We start from the raw sequence: 9,367 nt of genomic DNA, 5'->3' as shown, positions 1-9,367 counted from the left end.
GGAGACCAGGTTCCAAAGGTCAGTGTCCTGAAAGAGAGCTCCTGGGCACCAAGCAGAAGCTATTTGCATGTTGTGACTTAGCATCGCAAACCACATAGCATCACTTCCACCATATTCTATTGGTTGGAAGAGTCACTAACCCACCTAGGTTCAAAGGGGAGAGGAAAAAGACACCACCTCTTGACAGGAATAAGGAGATCCTGGAAGAACATATAGGACCAGAAATATTACTGTGGCCATAATTGAGAAATACAGTGTATCACAACAGAGGTGTCTGGAGACAGAGTGGCTTAAACATGTTAAATACTTGAATTTGAGGCCAGGTGTGGTGGCTTATGCCTGTAATCCCAGCATTTTGGAAGGCCTAGGAGGGTAGATGGCTTGAGACCAGGAGTTTGAGACCAGCCCGGGCAATGTGGCAAAACCCCATCTCTATGAAAAATATGAAAAATTAGCTGGGCATTGTGTCAAGTACCTGTGGTCCCAGCTACTCAGGAGGCTGAGGTGGGAGGATCACTTGAGCCATGGAGGTTGAGGCTGCAGTGAGCTGTGATCATGCCACTGCACTCCAGCCTGGGTGACAGAGTGACCCTGTCTCAAAAAGAAAAAAAAAATAAGTAAAATAAATAAATAAATAAAACTTGAATTCGGCTGGGTGCAGTGGCTCACACCTGTAATCCCAGCACTTTGAGGGGCCGAGGTGGGAGGATCACTTGAGCTCAGGATTTTGAGACCAGCCTGGGCAACAAAAAATCATTGCCCTTCTCTACAAAAAATTATAAAATCAGTCAGGCATGGTGGTGCACACCTGTAGTCCCAGCTACTCAGGAGGCTGAGATGGGAAGATAGCTTGAGTCAAGGAAGTGAAGGCTGCAGTGAGCCATGATCATGCCGCTGCACTCCAGTCTGGGTGACAGACTGAGACCCTTTCTCAAAAAAAAGAAAAGAAAAGAAAAGCCCTCGAATTCCAGGGAACCAGCCCAAGGAACATCCAGTGCTGCTTTGGGTTCAGACACGATATAGGGGCTGCCCAGCCACTTTGATATGAGAGACACCAAGAGGATAGTTACCCCATGTCCTGCAACCCAGGAAATGCTACTTTAGGGTTAGTCTTTGCCATAATTCGGGGATGACTAAGCCGGTAGAGTCTCTCTCGCAGGTTTTCTGGAGGGCAGGCTTTCGGAGGTTCTGCAATGGGAATGCACCTTCCCTGCAAGTCCACGGCTCTTGGTGGAGACCAAGGCAGATTGTTCCACCCCAGTGGGCTGCGTATTCTGACACAGGTGAGCTGGGGCTTCTGGAAGCACATGGGAGAGGCACCTACCCCAACAGGGCCTTTTCTAGAGGAGGTGACATCTAAGCAGATGGTGAATGACGAGTAGGAGTTGACCAGAATAGGAGGGGGTGGTGAGGAGGCTGGAGCATGAGGGAAGTGGTGAGGGGAAGGGAGAGAAGGATGGATTGAGTGCTGGGACCACATTTGTTAGGCCTGCCAGGGAACTGGGATTGATGGTTTGATTGGTTTTCCCTTCCCTTTGTCCAGAACATCAGAAAATGCCTAGATTTTGGTGTGTGGGGGTGGGTGGGTAGGGGGCTAAGAATATATACCAGGTGGCTGTGGGAAGAGACAGGTGGGTGGGTGAAGGAGAAGAGGGAAAAGGAGGACAAAGAAGGGAAAAGAGGAGGGAGAGAGGAAGGGGGGAAACAGAAAGGAGGAGAAAGAGAAGAAGAAGGGAGGAAGACAAAAAAGAAAAAGAGGAAGCCCGGGCGCGGTGGCTCATGCCTGTAATCCCAGCACTTTGGGAGGCCAAGGTGGGTGGATCACCTGAGGTCAGGAGTTCGAGACCAGCCTGGCTGACATGGTGAAACCTTGTCTCTACTAAAAATACAGAAAATTAGCCAGGTGTAGTGGGGCGTGCCTGTAATCCCAGCTCCTTGGGAGGCTGAGGTGGGAGAATCACTTGAACCTGGGAGGCGGAGGCTGCAGTGAGTAGAGATTGTGCCACAGTACTCCAGCCTGGGCAACAGAGTGAGACCCTGTCTCAAAAAAAAAAAAAAAAAAAAGAAAAGAAAAAGGAAGAACAGAAGGAGAAAGAGGGAAAGAGGGGAGGAGGAAAAGCAAGAGGAGAACGAGAAAGTGGAGCAGGAGGAGACAGGTAAAAGAAGAGGCTTCTAGGACAAAGGACTTTTTCATAATGTGACCTTGAGCCAGTTTGGGCACCTTGACCAATCTGAGAGCCTTTGCTTTGGGGACCTTCCCTTGCCTGTTTATGTCCTGTAATTGTTCATTCATTCATCCATTCCATCCACAGGCACTTACTGTTTGCCCTCTACTTCCTTATATGTTAACTTAACGTTTTCTTTGCATGTTTTCTCAGTTTAACAAATAGATATTGGGATACAGCTTAACAAATACAAGTGAATCTACTGGCCAATGGAACAGCTTATTTGAGATCTGCAGTCCAGTGTGTTCACTGCCACATTTTCCTTCCCTCCCTCCTTCCATCAGCCCACCCACTCTCACTTAGTGAGTTTTGGCTTGAGAGCTTACTCCATGCCAGGAATAGGACATGGCAGTTCATGCTGTCAGTATCAGCTAGGATTAGCTTTGGCTGAGAGTAACCAAAAAAACCCACATGATATTGGTTTGTCCAAGATAGCATTCACTTTCTCCCTTGTGTTCAGAAGGTCCGGATTTAGGCAGTGCCAGGAAGCTCTGGCGTTGTACAGGGGTAGGGACACGGGCTCCTTGTTGTCTGCCAGGTATGGCTTCTATCATGGTTGAAAACCATGTCTCAGCTAGGTGCAGTGGCTCATACCTGTAATCCCAGCAGTTTGGAAGGCCAAGGTGGGGGGATGGTTTGAGCCCAGAGGTTCGAGACCAGCCTGGGCAACATTAGCGAGAGACCCTGTCTCTTAAAAAAAAAAAAGAATTAGCCAGGTGTGATGGCACATGCCTGTGGTCCAAGCTACTGGGGAGGCTGAGGTAGGAGGATCTTTTGAGCCCAGGAGGTCGAGGATACAGTGAACTGCGGTCACACCACTGCATTACAGCCTGGATGACAGAGCAGGAGCCTGTCTCAAACAACAACAAATAAAATACCATATCTAGACTTTCTTTGACAGTCCTCCCAACCAGGTGGAGCCTAATTCTCCTCTGAATATGGACCAGACATTTCCAATTAATTGAATGAACCAGAGGTGATGCTGTGAGGCCGGGTTGGAAAAGGTGATACGGCTTTCACCTCTCTCTCTCTTTCTCTCTCTCCCCATCTCCCTCTCTCCCTCCCTCCCACATGTCTTTGAAGCACTGAGCTGCCATTTAGGAATTTGGCTACCCTGAAGCTGCCACGTTGGAGAGAGATGCCCAAGGTATCCCAGATATTCTATTCTCCTCAATCCACTCCCCACCCCTGCCAGTCTTTGCAGCCCAGCCGCCAGACATGTGACTCTGCCCCGACACACATTTCTGCCCCTTCTGGAGCCTGCTAAGCCCACCACCCCACTTGGAGACAGCCTTCTTTTTTTTTTCTTTTGAGATGGAGTCTGGCTCTGTCGCCCAGGCTGGACTGCAGTGGCACAATCTCCGCTCACTACAAGCTCCGCCTCCTGGGTTCACGCCATTCTCCTGCCTCAGCCTCCCGAGTAGCTGGGACTACAGGTGCCCGCCACCACGCCCAGCTAATTTTTTTTGTATTTTTAGTAGAGACCGGACTTCACCGTGTTAGCCAGGATGGTCTCGATCTCCTGACCTTGTGATCCTCCTGCCTCAGCCTCCCAAAGTGCTGGAATTACAGGCATGAGCCACTGCTCCCCTCTGGAGACAGCCTTCTTGAGGGCAGAGGTCTCCCTAGAGCCTGCAGTGGGGCCCTCTGGGGTCCTGAGGACACTGACATGCCTGCTGCCTGGGTTGGCAACTGCTCATCATCTTTGCACTATCTTCTTACTCACAGTCCCCAGGTGACTCAGAACGTGTGGTTGACGTGGAGCCACTCAATTTCCTGCCTTGCCTCTCCTCTGGCCTCCTGGCTTGCAACCAAGTCTTCCTATTTGGGGGGTTGAGGGTGCTGTGGCTTCACACTGGCTTTCTCAGCTCCTCCCTCTCCTTCAGGGACTAGGTTGGGGGATCAGGGGAGGAGGAGCAGTGGCCCACACTGGAAGGCCCACCTTCCAGTGCAGTGGGAATGGCACTAGATTGGAGATGTAGGCTGTCATCCAGGCTTTGCCACTAACTGGCCCCTGAGACTTGGTAAATCCCTCTACCCCTGGTCACAGTTTTCTTATCTACAAAGCCTTCATAGATTGAGACTTTGTAATGCTCTAGTACAGTCATGTGTCACTTAACGAAAGGGATATGTTCTGAGAAATGTGTGGTTAGGGGATTTCGTCATTGTACGAACATCATAGCATATATTTCTACCAGCCTATGTGGTATAGCCTACTACACACCTAGACTACTTGGTATAGCCTATTGTTCCTATGCTACAAACCTGGACAGCACGTACTGTACTGAATACTGCAGGTAATTGTTATACAGTGGCATTTGTGTATCTAAACATATCTAAACAGAAAAGGTACAGTAAAAACACAGTATTATAATATTACGGGACCACTGTTGTATATACAATCTGTTGTTGACTGGTACGTCATTATGTGGTGCATGCTTTTATTTATTGAGTGTCCACACTATCCTGGGGCTAGGCTCTTTGGAGGATCCAAAAGAAATTGTATCATTTAGTGATTTTTCCATTGTGAACCCAACCCAATTCAATATTAGCAAAAGGGAGAATTGATTGGTTTATGTTACTGAATGGTCCAGCGGTAACCTACTTCAGGTATGGCTTGATCTAGGGCTTAAATGATGCCACCAGCACCCATTATCTGCTCTGTTTCCTGTGGATGGGTTTCATGGTTACACACAGTAGTGGTTCCCTGCCCCCACCCCCCAACCCCATCCAAATTCCTGGAACTTCCAGCCCCCGTTCCTGTCGCCTGCCCACCCAGTTATAGCTGCTCTGCTCTAGACCTCGCATGTTCTACAACCAAACCCAGCCCAGAAGAGAGACCCTGTGTTCCAGCATTCCCATCAAGAATCCTGATATTTATTCTTATTGGACCAATTTGGTCATGTGTATCTTCCCTTTTGAATTAAGCCAATCTTGTTGATCCCTAGAGCTGGGTGTGCAGTCAATTCCAGCTCCCCAAACTGCCTGGCTGGGAGAGGGAGGAAATAGATACTGGCCACGTGTGTGTGTGTGTGTGTGTGTGTGTGTGTGTGTGTGTGTGTTAGGATGGGGGTGGCTTATTCTCAAAGATCTTACTCAGAAAGGAGGCTGAGGCAGGAGGATCACTTGAGCCCAGGAGGTCAAGGCTGCCATGAGGCGTGAATGTGTCACTACACTCCAGCCTGGTCAACAGAGAGAGACATTGTCTCCAAAAAAAAAAAAAAAAAAAAGCAAATTTATGATTTACTCTCAGGATGCAGAAAGCATGACTTGAATGATCCTTCCTTATGAAATTTGACAAAGGAAAAGCTCCATGTGAGTTTAAGGGACAGGGAGGGCTTCTTGCAGAGGCAAGACTTGGATGCTGAGGAGAATTTAGGCAGAAAGGAGCCTGGGGTTGGGGTAGATAAGGACCTTTTCATGTGTGATCTGCAACCCTGCAGCTTCTCCCAGTCCTGGCACTATATCGATTGCAGTTTGAATAGCTTGTAATTGTGGAAGCAAAAGAGAAACCCTGTAGTGGTCTTATGTTCTGAATTGCATACCCTGAAAATTCATATGTTGAAGTCCTAACCCCTCAGTGCCCCAAGATGTGACAGTATTTGGAAACGGGGTCTTTAAAGTGGTAATTAAGTTAAAATGAGGTCATATGGGTAAGCCCTAATCCAATATGGCTGGTGTCTTTATAAAGAGGAAATTAGGACACAGACACACACAGAGGGAAGACTGTGAAGATACAGCCAGAAGACAGCCATCTACAAGCCAAAGAGAGAGGCCTCAGAAGGAACCAACCCTGCTGGCACCTTGATCTCAGACTTCCAGCCTCCAGAACTGTGAGAAGATAAAATTGCATTGTTTAAGCCCCCCAGTACATGATACTTTGTTACAGGCAAAGCCCTAGGAAGCTGGTTTTCAAAAGTGACCATGAACCCCACCTTTCTCTGCCCCTTCCTAGAAGGCTGGCTCTGCTCCTCACACAGACTGGCTATGCTCCCAGCAGGATGCCATGGTGAGGGGGTCTCTCCTATATGCCACCCTGACCCCCCACGTTATCCCATAGCTGACACCTTAACTGCAGGGGCTTCACCAGCAAAGCCCTCTTAGATACTGAAAAGTCATCTTCATCCTGAAGTTCCTTTTGGTCACTTGCTTCCAACTGTCTCTAAGAATTAAACCCTTGCCATCTCTTCCCAGTGTATACTTTGGTGGAAGATAAAGCCAGATTCAGTTGTTTTTCTTGAAATAGGAGATGGAATTTTCCCCAATGTAAAAATAATGGTGCCCAATTCTTGTGGGAGGTGGACAGGGCTGGCGCTGGCACTGCAGGTCTTCCTTTCCCTCAGAAATAGCCCCACAATGGCCTCATTTTCTAAAACTTGCAACTCAGCGAGTACTTAGCCTTTAGCAAGAAGCATCCACTCTGCTCAAGTTGAAAAGAGAGAGATCCATTTGTCAATGTAGGCAAGCACTCAAGTAGTGGAAATTGAAGAGTTCCCCCAGTGCCCGTCCACCGGCCTTGGGGTTCAGGCATATTGCCTCAACGGACTCGTGGTCAGAGACAGAGATGTACAGGTGGACTTTAGCTTCTCCTACACCTGATGGGGACGTTGAATAAAAAAGTAGGATATTGGGGTGGGGAAGGTAGATGGTGTTGGCAAGTAGCAAGTTTGGAGGGGGAGCGGAGGAGCCCTGAGAAGCCAGGGGCAGTTGAAGGGGACTGGGGACAGGCAGGGAAAGGCATGGAGGGAAGGGAAGCATTTTTCTCATTGGCCACGGACAAGGTGATCTGAAGATCCTGGTTGTGAGCAGGTTTATTTTATTTTTTTTGAGATGGAGTTTTGCTCTGTCGCCCAGGCTGGAGTGCAGTGGGCATGATCACGGCTCACTGCAACCTCCGCCTCCCGGGTTCAAGCAATTCTCCTGCCTCAGCCTCCCGAGTAGCTGGGACTACAGGCACATGCAACCACATCCAGCTAGTTTTCATATTTTTAGTAGAGACAGCGTTTCACCATGTTGGCCAGGCTGGTCTCGAACTCCTGACCTCAGGTGATTCCCCTGCCTTGGTCTCCCAAAGTGCTGGGATTACAGGCCAGAGCCACCGCGCCCAGCGAGCAGGTCTTAATAGACTTGACCCTCATATAACAAACCCTGCCGCCCTCCTCACAAGATCTCAGAGCAGGCTTCAAGCTGACATCTCTTGCCTTAAAATAACAGAGGAGGCCCAGGCTGCCTTTTGCCTTCATCTTGGGAGAAGGATCTCTAAGAACTAATTTTTTAACAGAGTGATAAAAGGTAAACAAATCAGCCTATTTGGGGGGTGGGGTGGAGGAGGAAAAGGGCAGTGAGAGCTTATGGGTAGTGGGGTGATTGTGAGTTGGTCTCTTTACGATGGGAACCGGAAAGATAATCTTTCTGGAGCATTGAGGGCTCCAGTTAGAATCTTCCTTCCCTGACAAGGGGTTTCCTTCCATTGTTGTGTGGTCTTGAGGCCCCCTTCCTTAGCTCTCGGGGCAGGCAGTAACAGTGGAGGATATGTACCAAGGGTTGAAGAATTGGAGGGGCTGAGCTGGAGATCTGGAGGAGGAGCCCTGGGCTTCACAGCCATCATGGGGGCAGGGGAGGCTGCAGGGCCTCTGAGAGGCATCTTTGAGATTTGGGGGCTCCTACCCTTCCTAGGCCCTGCCCACTCCCACTCCCCAGCGTCTCTGCACATTTTCAAAGAGCTCATTCAGACCCCGCTGCTCCTCCCTCCCTTCTCCTTTCCCCCTTCCCCTCTCCCTCCACCTCCTTTCCTTCCACCTCCCCCCTCTCCTGGTCCTGCCACTTCCTTGTTTACCCTACAGTCTGATGAGGGGAGAGAGCTGCCTGTCTCAGGAATAAGTTTCCTGGTAAATTAGCTGCAGGGATTGAAATCCATTTTGATTCTGCCCATTATTAAGTATTGTTATTTCTGCTGTTCATTACCGGCTTGTTTCCTTGATCAACTCTTGGGAACAAAGGCTCTTCAAAGCATTTCCCACCGGGGTGCCTGTGTGGCCACCACCACTGTGCTCCAGTCTAAAGTAACCCGCACCGACCACCCCGCCATGTGGAGCTCTTTAGGGCCCAAGCAAGGAGCAAGGTCTTTTCCTTGCTGGCTTGGGAGAAGGCACGGGGCAGGCCAGATGAGGCCAGGCTGGGGGCCTCCCACCTTCCACCTCAGTGCACCCTCCCATGGCTGCCACCCTGTCTAGAGAAGCCACACTAGGAAACCCATTCTTATTGTTTTTTTTTTTTTTTTTTTTTTTTTGGGTGGAGGGCGGAATGAGAAAATAACTTTATTTCATTGTGGGGAGTGGGCACACATCCAGCCTCAGAACTTCTGGAACTGCTTCTTGGTGCCCGGAGGTCTTAGTGACCTTGAGCCCGTTGAAGCGCACTGTCTTGCTCAGGGGCCAGCACTCGCCCACTGTGATGATGTCGCTGATCTGGATGTCCCTGAAGCAGGGGGACAGGTGTACGGACATGTTCTTGTGGCGCTTCTCGAAGTGGTTGTACTTGCAGATGTAGTGGAGATAGTCTCAGTAGATGACAGTGGTCCTCTGCATCGTCATCTTGGTCACCATGCCAGAGAGGATCCACCCTCGAATGGAGGTGTTACCAGTGAAGGGGCATTTCTTGTCAATGTAGTTGCCCTCAGTCGCCTCTTAGGGTGTCTTGAAGCTCAGACTGATGTTCTGTAGTACTGCAGGAGCTTCTCCGTGCCAGTTTCTCCCAGCAGGACCTTCTTGTTTTGAAAGATGGTCGCTGCTTTTGGTAGGCTCACTCGTCTATAATTCATACTCAGTTCTAAGCCTGGGGTTATTTCAGTTTATATGCTGTAGAAGACCTCCCAGGGCCTGCAGAATTCATCCTCTAAACCAGAATCACCCATCTCACACCCCGGACACCTTTCAGTGAGGATCATTCTCCAAGACCCAAGGTCACCCACCCAGGATTCACTCCTTATGTAATGCATAAGGATTCAGAATTAAATACCAAAACCTCAGGCTCCTTGGATTTGCCCTTAGGAGTCAGTTTCCACAGGATTAACCCTTAAGACCAGAGAACTCCAAAAACAGCTTCTTAAACATGGATTTTAAAAAGGTAACTCTTAAAATGCT

General features: G+C 49.3%; 1 pseudogene; it reads right to left on the bottom strand.

The window, feature by feature from the left end:
• Window positions 1-8,577: 8,577 nt before the first annotated feature.
• On the bottom strand, window positions 8,578-9,045 carry LOC100425904 (small ribosomal subunit protein uS17 pseudogene; annotated as a pseudogene).
• Between the last annotated feature and the right edge of the window lie 322 nt (window positions 9,046-9,367).

The sequence above is a fragment of the Macaca mulatta genome, chromosome X, assembly GCF_049350105.2.
Source record: "Macaca mulatta isolate MMU2019108-1 chromosome X, T2T-MMU8v2.0, whole genome shotgun sequence".
In the NCBI taxonomy this organism is placed as follows: Eukaryota; Metazoa; Chordata; class Mammalia; order Primates; family Cercopithecidae; genus Macaca; species Macaca mulatta.
The sequence above is the reverse complement of the archived record's forward strand: the minus strand, read 5'-3'. Positions and strand labels throughout refer to the sequence as shown.